This window comes from Periplaneta americana, chromosome 1, assembly GCF_040183065.1.
Source record: "Periplaneta americana isolate PAMFEO1 chromosome 1, P.americana_PAMFEO1_priV1, whole genome shotgun sequence".
Lineage (NCBI taxonomy): Eukaryota > Metazoa > Arthropoda > Insecta > Blattodea > Blattidae > Periplaneta > Periplaneta americana.
Window position 1 is genome coordinate 190,606,603 of NC_091117.1, and position 21,678 is coordinate 190,628,280.

At 34.5% G+C, this 21,678-nt stretch overlaps 1 protein-coding gene across 1 annotated transcript in view; it reads right to left on the reverse strand.

Annotated features, from left to right (window-relative positions):
* Positions 1-9,870, reverse strand: part of LOC138705803 (uncharacterized protein F23B12.7-like) — a 29,171-nt gene extending 19,301 nt beyond the window's left edge. Inside the window, exon 1 of the mRNA XM_069834452.1 lies at positions 9,681-9,870. The gene's annotated coding sequence lies outside the window, so the exon portion shown is untranslated. The remainder of the gene's footprint in view (positions 1-9,680) is intronic.
* Positions 9,871-21,678: the final 11,808 nt, after the last annotated feature.

Genomic DNA, 21,678 nt, shown 5'->3' on the forward strand with positions numbered 1-21,678 from the left:
CTTCAATTTTTATTGTACCTGAGTTTTCTAATGCACTTCACTCCCACCCCTCTACTAGTAAACTTCCAACCGTTCTCCACACAGAACCAAGGCCGCGTATGCAGTCAATGTCGCCTTACGGTCATAATGAACAGTACTGAGTTAGTGAGTATAGTACGTTCCAGAAAAATGTTCGCGTTTTCCAGTGACGAAAGTGCTTTCAATATTGAATCATATTTTCGCACAGGTACTGCCGTCCATTTGCTTACGTCGCGTCGCACCCCGGTTTCCCCCACCCGTATTTCTGCTCGCCCCTCTGTAAAGGCTGGGCTGTCTTAGCTCTTTTCTGAAAACATTAATTTCTGTTAGGAATTGGACGTCTTAGTAATATTATACAACTATTTAAAATAACTTAAATAAAAGGACATGTTAAGTAATTAACTATCACGTGATTTCCCCACTTTCTACGGCAAAACCACTTGGACGGACAGTAGATAGCATGTCTGAGTAATTTTATCTTTTCGGATCGGGCAGAAGTGAAGACTGAATTTACAGTACGTAAGGTCCTCTTTTATAGAGTAGATACAGAATTATTTCAACATGAGTTACTTGTACGAAGGATGAAACTGATAATTGGAATTAGGTACATTAGTATATAGTGCGATAATATGCACAAAAGAACTGAAGCCTGTGTCGAAATGAACAGTCACCATTTAAAAAAATGTGTTTAAATATCCATATTATGATTATTCTTCAATTTAAATTAATTCTCTATATTGTACGCTAATGTGCTCTAGACAGTATAATATACACTGCATAATGAATACGTCCGAATGTATAGCTCAGTTCGTGAGAAAAACACTCGTTGTTAATACTGCACTGTATTTTGATTAAACAAAACCCTAATGAAAATTATCAAACTCAAAATCACGATATTTTCTAGTTTACGTAAATGGATGAACTACTTTTCTTCCCTCCTATACCTAGTAGTGATTTGTTTGTATTTTACACCAGTATCATCGAACTCCAGTCGTGGAAGGGAGTAGCAAAAGGTGTTTCCGGTTCTCAACCGTTAATCCAAAGGTATAGCCAGGTTAATATTAGAAATGTTAGTAAAAATAAAATGATGTCCCTGTATAAGCTTCTTTTGTTTCTGGCTGACTGGAAGCGAAGGTCTGATGGCCTTAACTCTCCGCTTTATTATTAATATCATTACTATTACTCATCTAATAAGAGCACGGCACCAATACGACAGTATAAATACGCCCTGATGTGTCAATCAGGTGACTGTTACCCGACTATCGAACTGTCGGTCGTTCTGAAGTAATGGTCACGTAGTGTACATACTGTACTTGGTCAGAATTGCTGACGAGATGGGTAGATTCCTTCACATATGTTGGCAGACATGATGCATTTCAATGGTCGTGGCCTATTAAATGTGTTAGTTTTAGCGACGCACACGATGAGGAATTTAATCAAAGGTCGACGTAATTGAGGCGGCACCCGCCTACACACACACACGCACGCACAGGACACCCAAGGCAGGTCGAAAAGGAGCACACCTGTACCGGATTCAAGCTACATTCCTAGAAATTTATGAGGCGCTTTCTGAATTCTCGCAGTTTTAATCGACATAGTTTTATATGTAGTTAGCAACCGTTTATTTGAAATAATTATATTGCTCTTTCATTCGAAAGACAACATAAAATCATTAAAGAAACTGACAGGTAAGAACGTTCTAAAATATCAGCCTTCTATTTACAAAATTGTGTACAGCCCCAACCAGAAGTTTAAGGACACCCCTCCATAAGTGATGTTTCACTCCTGTCATACTTATGTGAAACTCCCTGATTTTCATACACAGACCAAATGCCTGTGACAAGAGAAGTTTTTATTTTTACTTCAAAATCAATATGTCTATCTTCCAAACTGTGGATTATATACGGACATCATTTTATTTTTACTAGCATTTTTAATATTAACCTGGCTATACCTTTAGAGAACCGGAAACACCGTTTGCTACACCCTTCCACCACTGTAATTCGATGATACTGGCGTAAAACACAAACAAATCACTTTACTAGGTATAGGAGGGAAGAAAAGTAGTTCATCTATTTACGTAAACTAGGAAATATCGCGATTTTGAGTTCGATAATTTTCATTAGGTTTTTGTTTAATCAAAATGCAGTGCTGTATTAAGAATGTGTTTTTACTCACGAACTGAGTCATCCATGCGAACGTATTCATTATGCAGTGTATATTATACTGTCTACAGCACATTAGCTTACAATATAGAGAATGAAGTTAAATTGAAAAATAATCATAATATGGATATTTAAACACATTTTTGAAAATGGTGGCTGTTCATTTCGATACATGCTTCAGTTCTAATGTGCATATTATCGCACTATAGACTATTGTACCTAATTCCAATTACCAGTTTCATCCTTCGTGCTAGTAACTCATGTTGAAATAATTATATACCTACTCTATAAAAGAGGACCTTACGTACTGTAAATTCAGTCTTCACTTCTGCCCGATCCGAAAAGATAAAATTACTCAGACATGCTATCTACTGTCCGTCCAAGTGGTTATGCCGCAGGATCGTAGAAAGGGGGGAAATCACGTGACAGTTAATTACTTAACGAAGCCCTTTTATTTAAGTTATTTTAAACAATTGTATAATTTACGTAAATGTCCAATTCCTAACAGAAATTAATGTTTTCAGAAAAGAGCTAAGACAGTCCAGCTTTTACAGAGGGGCGAGCAGAAGCAGATGGGGAAAATCGGGATGCGACGTAGGCAAACGGATGACAGTACCTGCGCGAAAATATGATTCAGTATTGAAAGATCTTTCATCACTGGAAAACGCGAACATATTTCTTGAACGTACTATACTCACTAACTCAGTCCTGTTTACTATATGCGGCCACGGTTCTGTGTGGAGGACAGTTGGAACTTCATTAGTAGAAGGGGTGGGAGTGAAGTACATTCAAAAACTCAGGTACAATAAAAATTGAAGTAAAAATAAAATGATGTCCCTGTATAACATCTAGTGGCTTGTGCAGCATATGTTGCAAACTAAGTTCATTAGACGTTCAAATAAAATTTTTTCTGATTTATTTTCAATGAAAAATACCAGACATTTTGAAAATTATTTGCTTCCATAATAATGAAACATACTCCTTATGAATGGTTCTTTTATGCCAAATACTTCTTCTTGAACCTATCCACCTTCCGTTTTTGAGTTTCAACGCGAAAACGCAAGTAACAATGTCAGGATGATCAGTGGGTTTTTCATGTGGGAGTAAAGCAATAGCGATTTCAGGTCATTGTGGATTGTAGGTGAAAGTTAAAAAAAAGTCAGGTTTACTATGTTTTCGAACAATAGACATAGCATCTTGGTACAGCTGCTGGATGTAGAGCTTGAAATGTAGAGGGTAACACCATTTTATCCTGCTAAGAGATCTTGCTGAAATGATCGGGGGACTACAAAATTTTGTAGGCTTCTTATTTTATCACTAAGTAATATCTTTTGATCTTTCCTGAGGAACTGTATTTTTTTCGCTCTCTCGAGCCAATACTGAAAAGAATGACGTATATAAGTATCTACACCACACCGCCATTAAGTATATGAAAAAGACCCAACCCCACTTGATTAATAACTATAAAAATATTTGATTTTTAATAACAATATTAGTATCTTACACAAGTTTTGCAGTTGTAACATCATGGAATTAACTATAACAATAGTATTTAATTTCTAATGGCAATATGCCATCAAACCACCTCAAGTTTTGTAGATTTTAATATCCAATACACAGCTGTACTCAGAAAATTACACACCGCAGAATCAGACCTGTAAATTATTTTAGCAGGTCTTGAAATTTTTAATAACCAATTGAATTTGAACTCTAAATATGTCAGCAATCTTGCACGTCATGGTCTTCGTGTAATAGCCTATTATTTATTGTAGTGTGTGTTTTGTTTTATTCTGAAATGCTATTAGTTCTCAAAACCGACGGAAAATGGATTTTGGAAAATAGGAAAATTATGTAGGAAAACTAACGCTTCACTGAAAGTTACTGGTTTTCTGAAAATCCTTGGAAGCCAAGCTTCAAAATGAAGGGTCACTCATTAAAATCCGTTCAGCCGTTTTCCCGTAATTTCCATTACCAGTTCAAATTATATATATAGATTTCTCTGTTATGAAACTTATTGAAAATTACATATTATTTTTTAGGAAAAAAAATAATTACTACAGAATAACTAAACTTAGATCTGTGAATTTTGAGATAGAGTTAGATTATCTGAAAGATTTGTTGTGCAATCATTGCTTTTTGTTTAAAAAAAATGTGACAGTTCGTACAGGATTGTAATCCAGATTGATTTTTTTTTTTTTTTCTGAAATTCTCTTGAGCTTTTAAAATTGATAACTTTTACTAAAGTCAGTATTACTTTGTTATGGAAGCGAAAAAGTCGCAGAGTCGCAAGCGAAAAACACAAGATAATAATGAAAATAAATATGGTGAACCGATAAAACCAATACATACCAAAAGAGTGAGAAAAGAACGTGTAAGGTAGTACAGACAACGCAAAAAGGAACGATGAACAGTTTTACAAGATATAATAGCTATGTAATGAATCTACATTAACTGTAAATGTAATCATTGTTAAAGACAGAAATGTTATAAAGAACTTTTATGCTCGACCATGCCGAAATGTAGTAATTATACACCTGGTAGCAGCCCTTTAATCGACCTCATTAAAGTACACCTATTCATTAAAGTTCAGGTGTTCCACCAATCAGAAAATACCATTGTAGCAATATGAAAGCGCAAGTATCGATTATTCTCGGATATGCCACGGAGGCTGGAAATCCAATACTGTCGCAGAAGGTTATGTTGAAGAATCGATCCAAAATAAAATTGAAATCTCAAATACAATATTAAATTCAGCCGAAAAAAACAACACACAAATTAACATCAATTCGCAGTCATCTTCCAGCCTTTCACAAAGCACATTCCCGCAAATTCATTTCATCAATTGCACAATAAATCGCCTATATTTGAAATAAAGCCAGTTCTGTTACTATAATAATTAGATTAGATTAGATTAGATTTATTTATTTAACCTGGTAGAGATAAGGCCGTCAGGCATTCTCTGCCCCTCTACCAGGGGATTACAACTATAACATGAACAATAAGATTACAATTAATATTAAATTTACAATTACAATTACAATAAAAATTAAAGTACGACAAGAATACCTGATTAATGAAAGCTAGACATTTTATCATAGAAGTTAAGAACAAAGAATATTTTTGTATTTACTAAATTACAAATTAAACCTAGAATAACAAAATTCTATAGTGATGAAATTACCGGATATTGAGATATTTTGTGGTAGATTAAAATAACTATTTACAAGAAACCATGTCTGAACGAGTCTCAATTACTGACCAAGTGCCTAGTAAGTTTGCGTTTGAATTGAATTTTATTTCGACAGTCCCTGATGCTAGCAGGTAACGAATTCCAGAGTCTTGGCAGGGCTATTGTGAAAGAGGATGAGTATGAGGAGGTGCGATGGGATGGTATTGTTAGTATTGTTTCATGGCGAGAGCGTGTGTTCAGATTGTGGTGGGAAGAAAGGTAAGTGAAGCGAGACGACAGGTACGAAGGAATAGAAGAGTTCAAGATTTCGAAGATAGCGTTAATTGTAAATAATATTCAAATAAATTCAATTTGTCATTTCGTTTTTCAATGTCTAATTCAAGTCCACACCTGTGGAGTAACGGTCAGCGCGTCTGGCCGCGAAACCAGGTGGCCCGGGTTCGAATCCCGGTCGTGGCAAGTTACCTGGTTGAGGTTTTTTCCGGGGTTTTCCCTCAACCCAATACGAGAAAATGCTGGGTAACTTTTGGTGCTGGACCCCGGACTCATTTCACCGGCATTATCACCTTCATTTCATTCAGACGCTAAATAACTTAGATGTTGATACAGCGTCGTAAAATAACCCAATAAAATAAAAAAATTTAATTCAATTTCAAGGTTATATCAAGATTAATGTTTATTTTACTCTCTAGATTATATCAAGGTCAATGTTGACATTTCTCTCTCGGAAAAAATCAATACTTTCGCGTCTGCGCACATCTCACAATTTACGAGGTATTGCACAAGGTCAGTTCCGCTCCTCAGTCAGATAAGAATAACATGAATACTTATGAATAATTTCAAGTTAGAAATATGGTCGAGCATAAAAAGTCATATGAAACTTGACTATAATGTTAATTAAGACGCTCGTATGAAAATTATGAAACTCGCTTGCGCTCGTTTCATAAACATTCTCGCGTCTTAATTACTACCATTATAGGCTCGTTGCATAATGTACTATTTAATTATTTTAATAAACATTTTGTTAACATATTTATGTGACAGGCTCTGGTACGAACGAGATCTAAAACCTGTGAAATTAATTAAATACCATGAGTAAAGACGTTTCACGCATACCATAGGATTTCTTAAGTCCCCTCTCTGTTTTTAATATGATTTCGTGTCGTAACAACCACAATACTACTTTTATAAGAAAAGTTATGCTAACCTATGAAAATTAAATCAGTTGTATTTATCATTCAAAATAAAACGAACTCAATTATGATTTTCTGTGTATTCTATTGCATAGTGTAAATAAAAAAACTACTTTAGAATAAAATAACATGAAACATTTGTATAAAACTGGCGTACCGATAAAATGGTGAGGCGAGCAGTTATAAACTAACCTAGACATTGCCAAGTTTGAAGAGGTCAGTGAGACTGAATCGTGTTGTTTACGAGGATGGTAATTGGGCTCTCACTGTCAGAACAAGATAGCATACTTAATCGTTTGACACCATTTCATACATTTATTGTATGCTTAGTGGAAGTTTGCTTTAGACCATTGGCTATAGAACACCAACAATTCAGTATGGTATAGAATTTCCAAAATATAAAATTTTTCCTTCATGTGGAAAACATAAACGAAAAAGTAATCTTACGTGCATTATTTATTTGGAGTTGTTTCTCAGTTACTCATTTTTATACAGTTGTAACATTATTATATTTTTCAAGCAAATTTAGAAACATTTGTAATTTGGAATGAAGTATGTCTTTTGTCTTAAAAAAGTAAATACGAATATTAACATGTCTTTCAATCGTCGTTTATTTGGAGCCGTTCCAAATCATTAATTTGTATGAAGTTGTGAATAGCATTCTTACAAAAAATCATTCATGCGTTTTTCAAACAAAAGTAGAAACACTGTGTAATTTGGAATAAAATATACTCGTATGTAATTTATCTTAGACAATATTAACATGACTTCCAATCGTAATTTATTTAGAGCCGCCTGAAAGTAATTAATTTTTACAAAGTTGTAACATTGTAACAAAGAACTCATTAATATATCTTAAAAAAAAAAAAAAAAAAACAAAAAAAACAAAAAAAAAAACAATGTGTAATTTGGAACAAAGTATATATGTCTTTTTTCTTAGGAAATATTAATATGGCCTCCAATCTTCGTTTGAAAGTTATTAATTTCTATAAAGTTGTGAGTAAGAATGTTACGAAGACTCATTGTTATATTTTTCAAACAAAAATAGGAATACTGTGTAATTTGGAATATAATAACTTATATTACGTCTTTTATATTTGTAAATGTTAACATGTCTTTAAATCATGGTTTGTTTGGAGCTGTTTGAAAATTATTAATTTTTTTATGAAGTTATGAGAAACATTGTTACAAAGACTCGTTCATGTATTTTTAAACAAAAACTAGAAATATTGTGTAATTTGGAACAAAAAATATATAGTTTTAAAATTAAATATTAACATGTCTGTCAATCGTTTATTTGGAGCAGTTTGAATGTAATAATTAATTTTTTATACAGTCGTGAGTAACTTTGTTATACATACTCATAAATATATTTTGCAAACAAAATAGAAACACTGTAATTTTGAACAAAATATATGTATTTTATCTTTTTAAATATTAAGATCTCTTTAAACCGTATGGAATTTTAGTAGCTTTTGTGGTGTGTCACAAATTTTCCGGACTGATAACTCAATATTATTATTATTATTATTATTATTATTATTATTATTATTATTATTATTATTATTATTATTATTATTATTATTACTTTTTCTGATCTGACTGTGGTATATCTCACTCACTGAATCAATAAGTTAATACGCTATAAAACTTAACTTCATTATCATCACCATTAGCTTCAAGAATGTCTGCACTAGACTATTTCGATATCCAAAGCTTACATTTGGTCATTCGTGTTTTCTGCGGACGTACTAATGTTTTCATTTCGTGTATGAACAGCTCGTTTAAAACTTGAAATTGAATTAAAAATAAATTTCAGTTGTTTCTGCTTTTCGGTTTTTCTTCCAAATAGCATCAACCAGAACTGTACAATTTTGGAACTACAAAAGATTTATAAAACTGTCGAATTTTTGCTTCACGGCGTCGAATTCTGTTAAGGGAAGACTCCACTGAAAATCATGAAAATTTTTCCATTTTTTTTTTAGCTATTTCACTTATTCAGAATTTATATTTTCATACCCCAAATGGATACAGCTCAATTCTGATTACAAATACTCGTATGTTTACACTTTTTAAATTAAGGCTGGAAGGGGGCGTGGAATTTAAAGAGCTGTCAATTTTTTTTTCATTGAAGAATTCTTTTTTAAAAATTCTGATTACAAATCTAGTAACTTTCTGTTGGCTCCCTGAAGTTACTAGATGAATGTAGCGGAGGAGAATATTAATTTACATAAATATTCATTTTATTTTCAAATCTATTTTTCTGTGTTCAATTTTGTTCATTCAACACCAACTTTCTTATGCCAAATATTAATCAATCTGGATGAAATTTTTATTGCACGTATTTATGAGGTAGCTGCATGTTTCTATGAATTTTTTTGAGAAATGCTGCTAGTTTGTTTTATTAATATTTTTCTTAATGCTGCAAGTTTATTTTATTAATATTTTTCTTAATGCTGCAAGTTTATTTTATTAATATTTTTCTTAATGCTGCAAATTTATTTTATTAATATTTTTCTTAAGAAAAATATTAATAAAATAAACTAGCAGCATTTCTCACAAAATAAATGCATAGAGACATGCAGCTACCTCATAAATACTTGCAGTAAAAATTTCTTCCAGATTGATTAATATTTGGCATAAGAAAGTTGGTGTTGAATCAACAAAAATGAACACAGAAAAATATACTTGAAAATAAAATGAATATTTATGTAAATTAATATTCTCCTCCGCTTCATTCAACTAGTAACTTCAGGGAGCCAACAAAAAGTTACTAGATTTGTAATCAGAAATTTTAAAAAAGAATTCTTCGATGAAAAACAATTTTGACAGCTCTTTAAATTCCACGCCCTCTTCCAACCTTAATTTAAAAAGTGTAAACATACGAGTATTTGTAATCACAATTGAGCTGAATCCATTTGGGGTATGAAAATATAAATTCTGAATAAGTGAAATAGCTAAAAAAATTTGGAAAAATTTTCATGATTTTCAGTGGAGTCTTCCCTTAATAGTGTCTTAAAGTACTGGAATTCAACTTACAAATGTCACATCAATGTTACATATACAATACGTTTCACTTTTGAAGCCTCATATTGATAAGTGTGATGGACTTACGACTAGACAAGTGAAGATGTCACTGCTGCACGCTCGAGTTGACTCACACTCCAGTTGGACAACCCGATGTCCTCTCTGCACTCTGCACTCACTAGTGATCGCGAACCATGTGTTCAACACTTGCGAAAGGCAAGAGTTCTACCGCCCCGATTTGCCCCCTCCCTGTACACGGGGCACTACTTAATTTTCATTGCCGAAGCGTCCGTGACGAGAGTCGAAACGACACTGATCCTGATAGCATCCTAAATTCCACGCCAGGACCTACTTAAGAGCAAGGAGGAGAGGAAGGGGCAGCATGAAAACGAATCTTGTACAAAGAGGAACACTTCTCCTGCCTTTCCGTCTTTTTTTTTTTTTTTTTTTTTTTTTTTTTTTTTTTTTTTTTTTTTTTTTTTTTTTTTTGGTAACCTTAGGTTTCTGTGCTGTCGTAATTACATGTAATTACGAATATTATTTTTAAAACCATGAGAGAGAAAAGCAACGAAAGGAATTCCTCAGCTTTGAAACCAACAGCAAATCCAGTTCCTCGCTCTAGACTGGTTTTCTGACATTAGGTGGCCATAAAAGTCTATATAGTCAATTCTATGGGCACCGTCGGCATAGACAGATGAATTATTTTTCTGGAAAAGAGCGACCCCCTGAAATAGAGTCCGGGTTCAAACCCAATTGAAGGATAGTTTATCTTCGAAACAGTTCCGATGTTCATTCAGATTTTTATGAAGTGAAGCATCGATTTTCCCATAAGGTGAAAATCGAAGTGTGGCGCAAACCAAATAATTTTCTCCTGGTGCGGAGGTCAAGAACGTATGGGAACTCTACCTCCCTGCTTCCTATGCGCTGCTTTTTGGCGTGTAAACGAGCGCCTGTAACTTACCTTTCATTCTCAGCACTATAAGTAATCCACATAATTTCAAATAGGCCACAAAAGATGCAGAAATTATTATTCTTATTTATATTCAAATTTAAATTCATTTATTGCGGCCAACTGTTCATTATACATAATATGGGCCATGTCAGACTTACTTACTTACTGGCTTTTAAGGAACCCAGAGGCTCATTGCCGCCCTCACATAAGCCCGCCATTGGTCCCTATCCTGAGATAGATTAAACCATTCTCTATCATCATATCCCACCTCCCTCAAATCCATTTTAATATTATCTTCCCATCTACGTTTCGGCCTCCCTAGAGGTCTTTTTCCCTCCGGCCTCCCAACTAACACTCTGTATGCATTTCTGGACTCGCCCATACGTGCTACATGCCCTGCCTATCTCAAACGTCTGGATTTAATGTTCCTAATTATGTCGGGTGAAGAATACAATGCGTGCAGTTCTGTATTGTGCAACTTTCTCCATTCTCCTGTGACTTCATCCCTGTTAGCCCCAAATATTTTCCCAAGCATCTTATTCTCAAACACCTTAACCTATGTTCCTCTCTCAAAGTGAGAGTCCAAGTTTCACAACCATAAAGAACAAGTCAGACTTATAACATAAATACAAAACGTATTACAACATGCAAAATTTGCAACATAAGGTACAAATAATTTCCAAATTAACAATTCACATTAATGATAACTCCTTGGGACACTATATTTTACTAATTGTTGTGTACAGTAGAGGCAAAAAAACCACACCGACCCTTGTAGCTGATTTCAGAGTCACAGATACAAATTTTGCTAGTCACAAAACACATCCATGTTGTATAATTAATAAAATTGTAACAATGAAATTTATTGCATTTGTTCGATTCTTACCATCTTTTGTTTCCTTCAGTGTCTCAAACTTACAGACGAAAAAACTTTGAGAGTTTTATTTTCATCTGGCATCAATATTACATTTCTACCTCTATTCGGCAAAGATAACTGCGTATTTTTACATTAAATAGCAGTACATGCCTCTGGCTTCACTATCCATATTGAAATTACCACAGTTTGAAACAATACACAGCACAGGATTCTTTTGTATCAGCTACAAGGATCGGTCCGGTTTTTTTTTTTTGCCACTACTGTACGTGTTGGCTGGGGCCAACTACGGTTATAAATTCTGTCTGCGAGCAGTGGGAAAACGTCTCATCTTGAAGTCAGGACCTTCAAAAGAGAAAGTAATTTTTTTAAGTAAGCCGCCTTTTACTAGTCAGTTCAATTTTCAATAAATTCATTAACACTGTAAAAGTAGTTTTTAATTAAAACTCTTTAGAGAACTTTCTTAAATTTTTTGTGCAGATATTTCTTTAAGATAATTTGATAGGCATTTGAAGACCGGCGTGTTACTGCTTATAGTACACCCCAAGTATTTGAAGCTGTTCATTTGCTCTACTGCCTCATTTAGAATTCGCAAGTTTACCTTCTTTATTCTTCTTCCTATGGCCAATGGTCTTCGTCTTCTTTGCATTTATCTTCATCCCATGCTCTCATAGCTGTCATTTAGCTCCAGTAGCATATCCCTTGGTAGAAACAAACAGTAAGAATAAAAACATTCGAGGTTTATATAAGGGTATAAAGGAATTTAAAAATGGATATCAGGCAAGGGTAAACGTGATCAAGGATGAGAATGGTGACTTGCTTGCAGACTCTCATTCAATCCTTAACAGATGGAAAAACTATTTTGGGCAACTACTAAATATACATAGGCCAAGTAGAAATGATCGGGACGAAATTCACATACAAACTGCTGAGCCATTTTTACCGGAACCCACACTTTCTGAAGTCGAAATTTCGATAGAAAATCTGAAAAAGTACAAGTCTCCAGGTATTTATCAAATTCCAGCAGAATTAATACAAGAGGGTGGAAGCGTATTATCTAGCGAAATTTATAAACTTGTACTTGCAATTTGGGAAAAGGAAATTGTACCAGAACAATGGAAGGAGTCCATAATCGTACCTATTTTTAAGAAGGGGGACAAGACTAACTGTAGTAACTTTCGAGGAATATCACTTTTGTTGACGTCGTACAAAATTTTGTCGAATATCCTTTTGAGAAGATTAACTCCACATGTAGATGAAATTATTGGTGATCATCAGTGTGGTTTGAGGCGTATTAGATCGACTATTGATCAGATTTTTTGTATTCGACAGATATTGGAGAAAAAATGGGAGTATAAGGGTACAGTACATCAGTTATTCATAGATTTCAAAAAGGCGTATGACTCGGTTAAGAGAGAAGTTTTATATAATATTCTTATTGAATTTGGTATTCCCAAGAAACTAGTTCGATTAATTAAAATGTGTCTTAGTGAAACTTACAGCAGAGTCCGTATAGGCCAGTTTCTATCTGATGCTTTTCCAATTCACTGCGGACTAAAGCAGGGAGATGCACTATCACCTTTACTTTTTAACTTCGCTCAAGAATATGCCATTAGGAAAGTTCAGGATAACAGAGAGGGTTTGGAATTGAACGGCTTACATCAGCTTCTTGTCTATGCGGATGACGTGAATATGTTAGAAGAAAATCCTCAAACGATTAGGGAAAATGCGGAAATTCTACTTGAAGCAAGTAAAGAGATAGGTTTGGAAGTAAATCCCGAAAAGACAAAGTATATGATTATGTCTCGTGATCAGAATATTGTACGAAATGGAAATATAAAAGTTGGAGATTTATCCTTTGAAGAGGTGGAAAAATTCAAATATCTTGGAGCAAAAGTAACAAATATAAATGACACTCGGGAGGAAATTAAACTCAGAATAAATATGGGAAATGCCTGTTATTATTCGGTTGAGAAGCTTTTGTCATCTAGTCTGCTGTAAAAAAATCTGAAAGTTAGAATTTATAAAACAGTTATATCACCGGTTGTTCTGTATGGCTGTGAAACTTGGACTCTCACTTTGAGAGAGGAACAGAGATTGAGGGTTTTTGAGAACAAGGTTCTTAGGAAAATATTTGGGGCTAAAAGGGATGAAGTTACAGGAGAATGGAGAAAGTTACACAACGCAGAGTTGCACGCATTATATCCTTCACCTGACATAATTAGGAACATTAAATCCAGACGTTTGAGATGGTCAGGGCATGTAGCACGTATGGGCGAATCCATAAATGCATATAGAGTGTTAATTGGGAGGCCAGAGGGGAAAAGACCTTTGGGAAGGCCGAGACGTAGATGGGAGGATAATATTAAAATGCATTTGAGGGAGGTGGGATATGATGATAGAGACTGGATTAATCTTGCTCAGGATAGGGACCAATGGCGGGCTTATGTGAGGGCGGCAATGAACCTCCGGGTTCCTTAAAAGCCAGCAAGTAAGTAAGTAAGTAAGCATATCCCTTAGTATCGTCTCTTCTTCTGATGTCAACGGGATATCATCAGCAAATGTTATGCACTTTATTCTACTTCCTTCTACTTTTACCCCTCCCATGTTCTGAAAACTGTTCTTCACCAAATCCTCCAAGTAGATGTTGAACAGGGTAGATGATAAAGGGCATCCTTCTCGTACTCCTCTCCCTATTTCACTTCCTGCAGACATTTCTTCTCCTATCCTGACTTTGACTCGTTGTTTCATATACTAGGTTACTGAACAGCCTCCTGTCTTTCCAATCTACATTTATTTTCTTCAATACTAGTAGTTATCTAATATTCTGTTTCTGTTTCTCTAAAATCTTAAGTGCCTTTGAAGAGTAAGTTGAAAATTTCCTTTAAACGCGTAACCCAAACCTTTGTTCGGATAACTTATTAGGGGAGGAGAAAGCTCTCATTATGGTCAGTAGAAATTATTCATTCGCTATAGACTGTGCGTTGGTCATGAAATGAGGTAGAGGTCAAGGTTAGTGCCCATGCATGGCTTCGGGTTGGGAAACGGATGCATATGTCACGTTGGGAGAGTCAGACATGATTTGGGTGTTGCGGAAGCGAGAGCTTGATAAACATATAAAACACTGGAGGGAGACGTCAGTCAAAATGTGTACAGGCATACTGACTATAAATTCATCATCATCATTATCATAATCGACTTTAAGAATTAGGTCTTTGACCTGTTCCAGCTCTTTAAGTTTGTTTCTTTCGTCTTTTCCAAGGACGTTCTCGTCTTCGTCGTCTACTAGCATTACACTGCAGTGCAGTTTTGTCTATTCTGATTTCTGGCATAGGATACGTTGTAAGTGCTCATGGATTAATCATGGACTGTGTGAGTGTGTCCGCTATATTCTGGACATTCAGTTTTTTCCTATTTTCATTGCTTGGGTTAAGGTCCAACAATGAATATTCAGCTACAAACATGGCGGAGGAATCTCATTTCAGTCGATTCTGTAGGTTTTAATGTCCGAAATTAAATAGCCCATGATCATTATATAATTCCCACCACCACCACCACCACCACCACCACCACCACCACCACCACCACCACCACCACCACCACCACCACCACAACTTTTTTTTATTTTAGTGGGTTATTTTACGACGCTTTATCAACAGCTTAGGTTATTTAGCGTCTGAATGAGATGAAGGTGACAATGCCGGTGAAATGAGTCCGGGGTCCAACACCGAAAGTTACCCAGCATTTGCTCATATTGGGTTGAGGGAAAACCCCGGAAAAAACCTCAACCAGGTAACTTGTCCCGATCGGGAATCGAACCCGGGCCACCTGGTTTCGCGACTAAACGCGCTAACCGTTACTCCACAGGTGTGGGCTAACAACATCATCATCATCATAATCATCATCATCATAATCATCATCATCATCATCATCTTTTCTTCTTCACCATCACTATCACCACCATCTCGTCGTCTTCTTCCGCCGTCCTCGGTAATCTCGCTGTTACAATGCTGGTTTCTGGGTCACTGTTGATAGTGATTCGTCCGTCGGACGAGGACGTTAAGCCTGGCTGCCTCCTTGGTGCTATTCGACAGTAGTAGGCTACGTGCCGGCACCGTTTTCCCCGTCTCCCTTCTTCATCTTCATCATCGTTAGTATGCTGTTCTTTAACTTTTTGTTAAATTTTAACTGCTTGTATACTTTGTGATCTGGTAGAGTGTAAGAGAAGGCCCTATGGCCTTAACTCTGCCAGTATAAATAAAGAATTATTATTATTATTATTATTATTATTATTATTATTATTATTATTATTATTATTATCATCATCATCATCATCATCATCTTCACCCATTCACGTCGTAACTCTCCACAGATACACATCATGCATAGCGGGGCCCGCCGAAGTGGTGTGCGACTTGAAAATTGGTCACAGTCCTGCATCTATCCGCAATATACGGAACCTGAATCACGCAAGTGAAGTGAGTAGGCATTGGACACACTCACACGTACACACACAAGGTTATTCAGAAATGCAGAGATGTACAGCGAGAATAGTTCAATAACAAAATGAGAATTACATGCAACATCGAACTGCTTGGAGGAAACCTGCTTCATCCAACATAAATCCAACTGGATTTGTCGGGAAATCGGTACTCCTTGCAGAAATTCGTCATCTGGGCTAGGATTAGGCCTGATATGCTAGTTTTATGTTGATTTTTCTCTTATTTGAGATAGCGTCGAACAATTCACGTATAGAGTTGCTTACATTTTCGACGTGGTAAAGCAAAGAGAGAAGATGTCGTACGACTTGAGGCGCTGGAACAGGAAACAAGTAGGTAAGAGAGACGTGGGACTATTAGGAACAAAGTGTCGCGTGTTGGACTAGGACACCAGGTAATTGTCAGTTTCCCTGCCTGAAGTCAGAGCCTTGCGTGCTACAGCGTCCATCCCACCGTTTGAATTTTTAGTCTTAGATGTTTTGATTAAGGTTATTCTAGAAGCAAGATGAGAGTCTAGAATAAATTTAAATCGGATAAATTCTTTTTCCTGAACCACTAATCTTTCATCACCACTATCACTACCAACACCATAATCATTATATTGGTATTTGGCACTATATTAACTGCAATATTATATTCTAGCATCTATTACCGTTATGTATTTTCTTTCTTTCGTTTGTGTTGTTTGTTTTGTTTTTTTTTTCTTATTACGTACTACTAGCCGTACCCGTGCGCTCCGCTGCACCCGTTTGAAATAAATATAAAGTGATTACATAATTAAAATAGGACATTTGATCCAGGGAACATTCGTGTTTGATACAAGGATAAATCGTTTATTATGTTACTTAATTTAAATTGTATTAAAAAATTAAAATGCTATCATTTTGATCCAGAGACCTCTCATTCGGTCATAAAAATTATTTTAGGAAATACAGGAAACGAATGTACAGAATAGCCTGTCAAGTTTTTTGTGCATAAGAAGCTATTTTAATCTTACCTGTTCTAGATTCACTCAGAAGTTACTGTAATAACATTATAGCATTATGTCCATCTAGAGAAACTACACTTTCCAATGGTGAACTAATAATTAATTATACAAATCGGTTAATTTAGCTTCCGATATTACTTCATACAAACACAGAAACATTCTCTGTAGGAAATGTTTCATAGCTTTCGATTGTTGTTGTCCAAGGCCCCTTATAGATGAAGTCATTTGTTTTTTATTTCATTACACCGCCTTAGATGGCGTTGTTACTGTAATTTTGAAACTCATTATCTCTTTAAATATCAGTCCTATCAAAATTTTGCATAGAATAAAACTTATCGGAAATTATTGTTAAAGAAACTTTTGTTGTGTAATATTTTTCATGAAAATTAATAATAAGGGAGATATTTCGATTCATTTAATTCAAGCTCCCATATAACCCTCCTTTTAAATAAAATATTTTGAATGCCATATAGCCTAAATTCTAAGTTACAACGAACTTAATTTATATTCCAATTTTCATATGAATCGGTTCAGCCATTATCGCGTGAAAAGGTAACAAACATCCAGACAGACAGACAGACATACAAACAAAAATTTCAAAAAATCGATTTTCGGTTTCAGGGCGGTTAATTATATATATTAGGACCAATTATTTTTGGAAAATCGAAAATTACCAGAAAAATTTCGGCTACAGATTTATTATTAGTATAGATTTTGTGTATGTGTCTGTGTAAGCTACCTGTAATTGGAAGCCTGCTTCTGTTGGTGGTGAATTTAAATAAATAAAATAACATAATAATAATAATAATAATAATAATAATAATAATAATAATAATAATAATGTCATCAACGTCAAAAGAAAACAATAATCACCTTCACTCTTATGAGAATTTTGACGTCTACACTATTGCACTCCTAGTGAATGTCGTTAGCATGGTAACAGATCATGCTTTGAATAATACATAACAGAAGAAAAGTAATGGGTAAAGTTACAATTTCTAAAAAAAATCTTCACTTACTTACGGGAAAAGAGGCGAAATTCTAAGGCTTAACTACATCAGATTTTTCTTGAAATTTGAAATATGCTGGTTTTTGTAGTAAATCCATCAGGTTGCATTTAACGGACATGATCTAATGAATTATCATAATATGCACTTTTTGACGTAGGTCTAAATATGTCTATATAAAAAGGCGATTCAGCAAGAACCGCTTCTTTCACAGAGACTTTTTTTTTAGTATGATATGATTTGATTTATTGTCACCCAACTTTTCGGTCCTGCTGGCCCTTCACATTCCTGTATTCGGGCCATCATTCCCGTTCTTACAATATTCACATCAATTTTATAAATTTAGTGGACGACTCACGCACTTCTCTTCCTTTATTCAACATGGTGTCCTTCCGTGTCCATTCATTTCTCTTATCACTTCCTCTGTTTCGTACTTTAATCAACTATCACTATTTATCGTTCTAAACCTATCTAAATCTAATTCCCGTATCCCTAATACTTCATTTACTATTCAATTCAGACTCTATTTTCCCTATACATACCAATCATTGCCGTTTCTATCTCTTCCTTGTTTTACTCATATGGCATAAAATATTTTTCGTATTTTCTATCCCATCTGATACTACATTTCTTTCTTTCATAATTCTTAGTCCTTACTGGCATGTATCATGGCTTATTTCTACTCCTAGCTCACTCTACTTCTTACATTACTTCACTATTTCATTTATTATCTTTTTCTTATAATTATTACACTTTCTATTATTTATAACATTATGCTTTTCTCGGCCTTTCTCTCCCACTACACTCCATCCTTTTTCTTTTCAATATCTTTTTCCACTTGTTTGTCATTTACACATAATTTTCTTAAATTGTAGACTGGTTTTTCTTTATACATTTGCTTCCGACTCTCTGTTTGCTTCACATTGTCTGTACTTTCCTTTTTGTTATTATATTATATAAGGCTGTACCATTCTGCAAAAGGTATCATAGCCAGTGATAATAGGAAAAGGAATGAAATAAGAATGAATGACAATGAAGTCAGAATATCATGGGGAACTTACGAATTACGTCTCTGCGTGACAGAAAATGGCGGGATTTCAGTCTTCGTGGAAACAAGATGCTGCTGAGACTAGATGTTAACGAAAAGAAATCTTCACTTAGAACACAGTACTTTCAGCGGAAGTTAGCTGACACACTAAGCCACAAAGTACTAATGTCAGTGTTCCCTAAGAGTCACTACTGTTTTTTTAGGCCCCATGTAGCGTCCTTAATGTACAACACGTGTCGCATAAATGCATTGTACCAGCATAATCTGGAGCGAACGGAGAAATTGTACAAAATAATTATGAACCTATCATATTCGTAGCTTGTTTCAGTCGTAGTCTTAGCTTTATCCGATGAGCTTTTTCATGCAAGGAAATTTAATTTTTGTTTTAGAGTCATTCTTACGATGATCAGGTATGTAGGAGTAAAGCTAAGCTTCTGTTAATTTTAAGGTCAGAGTAAAATTGCAGTAAACGTTGCTTTTCTCTTATCATCTTCTAGTTAAAGTTTACTTTCGGTTAACGCACTGATGCAAAGTTTCTAGCAGTTGGTACATACGTTTGTCAGATGTTTCTACATAATCTGTTGTCATTTATTTTTTCATTATTTTCCGTGGCTGCTGTTGTAAATATACAGGTATATCAATTAATATGACTGAAATAAAAAATACAGAGAAATTTCTCTTTATCGAAAAAAAATAAAGTTTTAAAATTGTTAATGATGAGAAATGAGGTCAGAAGCAAAGGGATATAAGTGCACTTAAGTTATTTGTGAGAAAATGTGGTTGAAAGTACTTAAGATTTCGTAAATTACGTGAAATTTTTTATTTCAATTTTAGTGTGTGATGTGGTTAAAAATGCATTCCTTTGCCACTAAAATTTTAAATGTGTTAGCTTGCCCTAGATGCACTTAACTCATGTTCTTAGAAATGTCACTCGTACCCCTTTGCTTCTCACCCCCTCAAATGTGATGTTATTGAAAATAAGAAAACATACTTTAATATGGGAGTAAAATAATATAGCGTGGGATGAAGTATGCGAACGATTTGAAGCTGTAAGTGGCACTAAAAGACCACTTTAAAATCATTTCTTGAATTTAGTAACAGAAATGTTTAAACTGGAGAATTAGCTATGGTAGCTTTCAACCGTGCCGTTACGGTTACGACCAAATACACAATGTCTCCAACATGAGGGCATGACGTTGGCCTGTGTGTCTTTTTTCTTTTTTTTTCTCTCTCTACCTCCTTTCTTCTGAACATTACTGAGAGATAGCACCACTTTTAGCGACAAGGTTTTAGGTAGGGTTTGATGAAGAGGTATATATATTAGTCTAAATTAGACACATGAACAGTGATAAGATATTAATATTTTTAAATAGGCCTAGTGAGTGGAAGAGAAAGCCTGATGACCTTAACTCTGCCGGGGAAAATAAAACTATTATTATTAAACTATTATTATACTCTAGTTAGGATTATGCTGTTCTTTAAAAGTATCTTGAAATACATTCTCATTAGAATTGTGTTGTTCCTTATCAATATTTTCAAATATATTGACGTTAGCATTCGATACTGTTGTTTTTCTTATTAACAAAGAATCTTGTGTTCAACTATGTTTTACTCTCCCCCGGGGTGTATTTGCGTAAATAGTGCGAGTAGATTACGTGGCTTAGATAAGGGGTAGCTAAATGACATGAGGTTGTGGAATATGACAAAGTTAGGGAGGGTTTGATGATGGGATAGTTAAGTGACGAGGTCGAGGAATGTGACAAGGTTAGGTTAGGTTAGTTGAGGGGATAGCCAAGTGAGATTTTAATATAATCTTCATTTACATATTATGTAGTACAAATGCTGTCATATTTTATATGGCTGTCAAAACTTATTAATTTAAACGTAAGATATCATATCATTGTCCATGTACTCATTTAAATTATATCGTATTGTACTTAATAAATAATTTGTAACTCTAAACATAAACTATTTCATTTACATATTACTCGTATGTAAGTAATACAAAAATGTTACATGACGGGATATTTTCTCTAGACCAAAAATAAAACGGCAACGCGGCCATAATTACGTAATTAACGCTTTGGCGAATATTAACCGCAAATTTACTTCATTTCGTTGTGATAACCTACTACATTTGCATTTTCTTTCGGTTTGTTCAAAACACCGTCGTTATAATCAGTAAACCATGGATTTGAATAGTGGAGTCAGTAAATCTAATCGACGTGAATATCGTACTCGAAGACAAAAGTCTATTTTCCCATTAATTGAGCCTAAATGTCATACAAGTGCAGCTCTTAAACATGGTGCTAATTTCGGCCCAAGACTTTGTAATAAAATTACAAACCTTTTCCAAATTTGAAATATTTTAAAATTGAAGCTTTTAAAAAGAAATTTATAAAATTATTCATGATATATAATATTAACAAATGTATTTTTTTACCTTTTATTTCTGTCGACTATATTCATGTTTTATTGAATATCACTGGCTTCTGTCTGATTGTCAATTTATATTAAAAGTGTTTTTTCTCTCTCTTCTTTTTTTTTTTTTTTTGCTCTTGTCTGTTATTTATTGATTTGAATTAAGTTAGTTACCGTATTTAGTAAACTTTATTTGTAAATTTTATGTTATATTATTGACTAAGACCACACCGTACACTAGCCTGGCTCTTACAGTAGTGGCTAGAAACATTTTGTTTTATAAATTTTATTTGTAC